The following is a 6,429-nucleotide window of genomic DNA, read 5'->3' as shown; positions in this document are numbered from 1 at the left end:
AGTTATTTCCTTCTAGTGATTATGGTACTTTTGCAAACTTGGAACGTACTTTGTTGGAACGTACGTGGTTTAAATTCGCCCGATAAACACTTAGCTCTTGCGAACGCGATTACCTCGTCAGGCTGCACGGTTATCTGTATTCAGGAATCCAAAATGTAGTATTTTGACGCTAGTATGCTGAAATTGCTCTGCCCTAGACGCTTTGATTCATTTGCGTTTGTTCCAGCGATTGGGTCCTCAGGGGGTATCATTACAATTTGGTGTAATGCTTTGTTCGATGGCTCGGTCTTCTTATCCGAACAATTTGCTCTTGGGGTTGAATTTTCTTCCCGGCAATCCTCACATTGTTGGAAATTGGTTAATATATATGGCCCTTGCCAGGGTGATGCACGGACCTCCTTCACGGAATGGCTTTTTGACATCGATATACCATCCTCTGAAGATTGGCTTATCCTTGGCGACTTCAGTTTTATCAGATCTCCTGATAACCGTAACAAACCTGGTGGAGATGTGAACGATATGTTTACGTTCAATGATTTCATTCGAGAGCAGAATCTTACTGAACTACCCATTAAGGGTGGAAACTACACCTGGTCCAATATGCAACAAAACCCTCTTCTTGAGCAACTTGACTGGTTCTTTACGACGCTTAATTGGACTGCCACGTTCCCAAATACAATGGTTAATCCACTCGGTAAGCCGATATCTGATCATATACCTTGCAATGTGGTCATCCAAACTACCATCCCCAAATGCAAGTTGTTCTGTTTTGAAACTTATTGGATAGCACACCCCGGTTTTTTGGATGTGGTTAGCACTGCATGGAATAAACCCATTCGTCATGGTAAGGATAAAAATGCGGCCTCAAGCCTTTGTCAGAAACTCAAAAACCTCAGACATGATCTTTCTCTCTGGAGTAAGAGTATTTCTAGGCTCAAAATTGCAATTGAGAACACTAATAAAGCGCTACTTGATTTGGATCAAATTGCGGATAAACGAGATTTGACAATACCTGAAGGTAACTTTCAGCGCATCCTTCGCACACATCTGCTTAGACTTCTGCGTTACCAAAAGGAATACTGGAAAAAACGATGCACCATACGTTGGATCAAATTCGGTGATGAGAATTCAAAATTCTTCCAAGCAGTAGCTACAGAAAGATACCGCAAGAATTGCATCTCTAGCCTCAAATCTGATGATGGCATGATTGTGGAAGATCACTCCAGTAAAGAATCCCTACTGTTTGAGGCCTTCAAAAACCGTATGGGCAAAAAGAGCAAGCCACATATGAGATTCAATCTTTCTCACATGCGTCGTACGCAAGTTGATTTTGATGGCTTGACGGCTCCCTTCACTCATCAAGAGATCGATGAGGTGGTCAAAGAAATGCCTCCGGATCGAGCCCCGGGCCCTGATGGATTCAATGGTGCATTCCTGAAAGCTTGCTGGCCCATCATAAAGGACGATTTCTATCGCCTTTGTGACGAGTTCCACAGTGGCAATCTAAACCTTGAAAGCCTAAACTATGGGTACATCACGCTCATACCTAAAACCAGGGCCCCCGAAACTGTCAATGACTTCCGACCGATCACATTGCTCAACTGTTGCCTCAAGCTTATTACCAAAATCCTAGCCAACCGACTGCAAAAGGTGATCTTAAACATTGTGCACAAAAATCAATATGGTTTCTTGAAGGGAAGATCCATCCATGACTACCTTGGCTGGGCCTTCGAGTACATACATCAGTGTCAAGCTTCAAAACGTGAGATTATCCTTCTCAAATTGGACTTTGCCAAAGCATTCGACACGGTGGAACATGATGCCATCATCCAAATTATGAGGAATATGGGATTCAATGAGAAGTGGATATCCTGGATTACGAGTCTCTCCTCCTCAGGCAAATCTTCTGTGTTATTAAATGGGGTACCCGGAAAGCAATTTTGGTGCAAATGCGGAGTACGACAAGGAGATCCTCTCTCTCCCCTCATTTTTGTTCTTGCTGCAGAGTTACTTCAGTCAGCTATAAATGAGGCCCTACAAGATAATCGCTTGCAGCTGCCGCTTGCTTCCTCCCACACATCAGACTTCCCTGTGATTCAATACGCTGACGACACGATCATCATCATGCCTGCTTGCACTACTCAAGCGGCGACCATGAAGACAATCCTCACAGATTATGCCGCCTCGGTTGGCCTGCACATAAACTTCCACAAATCCACGATGATACCCATCAACACGCCAGCAGACAAATGCACTGAGCTCGCGGACATCTTTGGGTGCATGACAGCTACCATGCCCTTCACGTACCTTGGTCTCCCCTTGGAACCACCAAACCAACGGTGCTGGATATGACCCCCTGGGTATGCAAAGCAGAAGGCCGGATCACGGCGGCTATGTCTCTCATGACATATGCTGGGAAACTGGCTCTAATGAACTCGCTAGTCACATCCCTAGCCATTTACCCCATGGGAGTTCTGCGGCTTCCCCCAAAAATTGTTGAACAACTTGATAAAATTCGAAGACATGGCCTTTGGAAGAAAAGAACCGAGACAGGTGACAAATCCACCCCACTGGCTGCTTGGGATATGATCTGCCGACCAAAAAAGAATGGAGGCTTGGGTGTGCTCAATCTTAAAGTTCAAAACGATGCGATGTTGCTCAAAATGCTTCACAAGTTCTACAACCACTTGGATACGCCCTGGGTAAAACTTATCTGGGACACCTACTACTCGGATGCGGTCCCACATGCGACAACCACTTGTGGATCTTTTTGGTGGCGCGAACTGGTGAAACTCATGCCAATCTATCGAGGGGTCACGAAAGTTTTGATTAGAGATGGTAGGGCGACTTTATTTTGGAAAGATGATTGGAATCAACATGTTCTTAAGGAGGCATTCCCCCGAGCATTCTCCTACACCACACTTGAAGATGCCTCGGTCAGCACGATGCTCACGATTTCCTATGTAAGGGCGGCGTTCCCTCTTCCCCTCTCTATTCAGGCACATGCAGAGCTGCAAGCCCTACAGAGTGAGATCAGATCCATCACCCTTTCTGGAGACGCAGACAAATGGATCTGTACATGGGGGGCACAGGTTTTCAAAACCACAGATTATTACAAGTTCTTCTTCCGTGAGGTCGTTGCCCATGATGCCTTTAAATGGTTGTGGAAAGCCAAAAGCATACCCAAGATCAAAGTGTTTGGGTGGTTCTTACTGGTGGATCGCCTCAATACACGTAATATGCTGAAACGTAGGCACTATAACATCGGGACTAATTTAGACTGCCTACTATGTGGGGAACACGTGGAAGAAACTGTTGAGCATCTCTTCTTTCGCTGTACATTCAGTACGCGTTGCTGGCGTGATCTCAAGATCTCTTGGCCGGCGGATGGCAACCGCTTGGACCTGATGGCGCACCTAAAATCAAGGCACCAATACAAACTCATCATGGACATTTTCCTTGTGGCTGCTTGGAGCCTCTCGAAGGAAAGGAACAACAATTACTTCCGACAAGTGACTCCATCCTTCTCATCTTGGGAAGCCAGATTCAGGACAGACTTTTCAAACATTGTCTACAGACTACCTGAGCATAAGAAACATCTGATCTCTGACTTCCTAGACTCCATAGTTTGACCATTCTAGTTGTAGCTTCCCCCTGAGTCATGATTTGTAACTCTTAACTCTTGTATAGTTACACTCCCCCCCACCCCCACAACCCCCCTGTAAAGACTATCAGATCTTTAATATAAAATTGCAGTAGGAGCCTTTCCTACTGTTTAACCTTCAAAAAAAAAAGAATAGCAAGCTAGAGGAACTTGGGAGCTAACGAGCTACCGGCCAACCATCTCAACGGCACGAAGATCCTTGCTTCGACGCTTCTCTAGAAGCTACCCCACCATCTTAGCGAAGAAGCAGTGTGGCTTCCAAAGAGGTCGTTCAGCCTGATTTCACGGCTCCTCGCTACCCCGTGGATAGTATCATAGAGGCTGAACATTGCGAGCTAATGATGAAATGCCAGAACCTGACTTTGAAGGCGGTGGCCGGCTCTGTTGCACCTCCTCAAGCTGAGGGAACTTTTCATTGCCATCCGATTCCAGATGGCTATGCTGTTGTGACGGTGGATGAAATAATGGAGGGATTTGAGGAGCTGGACCTTGACTAACCTACAGGTGAAGGGGAGAATCATCTGGAAAATGCTTTAAGGAGTACTTGTCCATGGAGGAAGGAGTACATCAAGCTTCCAAACTGGACGCCTCCTCCTCCTCCTCCGATGGAGACCGCCTACGGCCTGTTTGGAATTTTTTATAATCCTCAAATTCCAAAAGGAAAAAAAGATATGGTCAAATTTCAGTTTTTTTAAAAAAAATTGGTTAAATCTGGTCAAACTACTTATTCAAGAAGTATTAATGTTACTACATAATTATTCAAGAATATTAGTGTTACTAAATAATTATTTCAATTTTTTGAATTTTGGTCAAATCTGGTCAAACTATGGTCAAACTGTGGTCAAACTATGGTCAAACTGTGGTCAAACTATGGTCAAACTTATTCAAGAAATATTAGCGGTACTAAATAATTACTGTTTTTTTAGAATAATAGTTTCAAACTCAAACGGTGAAATGTGTGACTTCATGCTCAAGCTAAACTCCTGAGGGTTAATAAGATTAACATCTTACTATTGTTAGGAAAACAACAAGTGCAGACTTGGAAACGAAGGAGAATAGAACCTGAAAGTTAAGCGTGCTCGGGCTGGAGTAGTGAGAGGGATGGGTGACCGGTCGGGAAGTTAGATGATTTGGAATGAGTGATCCACACTTGAGCAGTTAAGAGAGGTGATTAGAGACTAAATCATCAAATAATTCAGAAAAATCAAAAATAAAAAAAAATCAAAATTTGTTTCCAAAATTTTCAATTTTTTTTTTAAAAATACCTTTAGTACCGGTTGGTAACAACAACCGGTACTAAAGGTCCCCCATACCATCCCCCATACCAGGGCGTGAGCTCACGCCACGTGGTGGCACTTTAGCGTCGGTTCGTGCCGAACCGGTACTAAGGGGGGGGGGGGCTTTAGTGCCCACACTTTAGTGCCGGTTCCATAACCGGCATTAAAGGCCCTTACAAACCGGTTTTAAAGCTCCGTTTTCTACTAGTGTGCCGTCCAAGCGATGTAACACTGACTGGGAGTTTGTTCTATAGAAGTTTTTTTTGAAAGACCTATTCCATAGAAGTTTCACCATGATCAAAATAGAGTAGCAGATCAGTTGACACGGTATAGCCATACCTATGTGTAGTAATTTAGTTTGACTTAATACCGGACCCCCTTGTATAATGTTGGTGGAGATCCTAGAAAACACACACTATCACGGTGGATTGAATGAGAGGAGAGACACGAACACAGCACACACGCAAGAACAGTTTTGTGCCGCGCACAATCTGTGGCTTTTCTGATCTCTTTCCTTATTCTCAGGGAGTGGGGCTCTCCATACATGCATAACTAACCGTGCTTATCGCAGCTCGTGAACTGACCGCGCCATCCCACGATCCGAACTGGCAGGCACGTTTGACTAACAAACTTTGCCATGACGTGGACAAGCACGCCTCAGACTTACAAACTCTGAAGAAAACTGAAACTACATGAAACTCTGAAGGGAACTGAAACTAAAACTAGCACTGCCTGACACTAGAGCATCAGGATTATTCCAACATTGAGCATGTCCCGCCTCTGAATTGTAACTAAATAATTTTGGAATAGTGTGTGGCGTTGCAGCACCAATACGAAGCCCCAGTGTGTGTGGCGTTGCAGCACAAATACGAAGCGCCGGTGTGTCTGGCGTTTCCAGCGGCATGTTCCCATTTTGCCACTTATCTAAAAGGGCAGCAACGTAGGCTGTTTCGGCATTTCTATTTTTTTTGAATTGTTTGAATTGCTTACCACATGTTTTATGTGGCTGTTTCGGCGTTTCTAAATAGAGCAGAAATGCCACAAGCCGTGGCGTTATCAATAGGGTCAGATCGTGAAATAAATTCTCCGGGGAGTTTATTTTGTGTCAAGGTTTTCTTACAAGGTCAAAACAGTGGAAAGAGCCTGTACTGAGCAGATCATGCCTCTCGATTGTAACTATATAATTTTGGAATAAAACTCTCTCCACCCGCAAGAGAACTATTCCGTCTGTTGTAATTCTTTTAAATTGGGATGCCTTAATTAGTTAATTAATCAGCTCATTCTTGTTTGCTCGGTGTCACATCTTGCAGCCTCCGCGTCCTAAAATAAATTGCACCAGATCACGTAATGCTTTCCCAAGTGCCTAAGACAATCATGAACTGAGTATAGCTGAGATGGTTAGGTTCTTATGGTGGAACCAAACCAACATGGTTCAAGTCCTAGACGTGGCACCAGTGGTCGCGCTTTTCTGGATTTAGTTCAGACCTT

Source organism: Triticum urartu, chromosome 1A, assembly GCF_056163025.1.
Source record: "Triticum urartu cultivar PI428250 chromosome 1A, HENAU_Tu73, whole genome shotgun sequence".
Lineage (NCBI taxonomy): Eukaryota > Viridiplantae > Streptophyta > Magnoliopsida > Poales > Poaceae > Triticum > Triticum urartu.
This window is presented reverse-complemented; position numbering follows the sequence as displayed.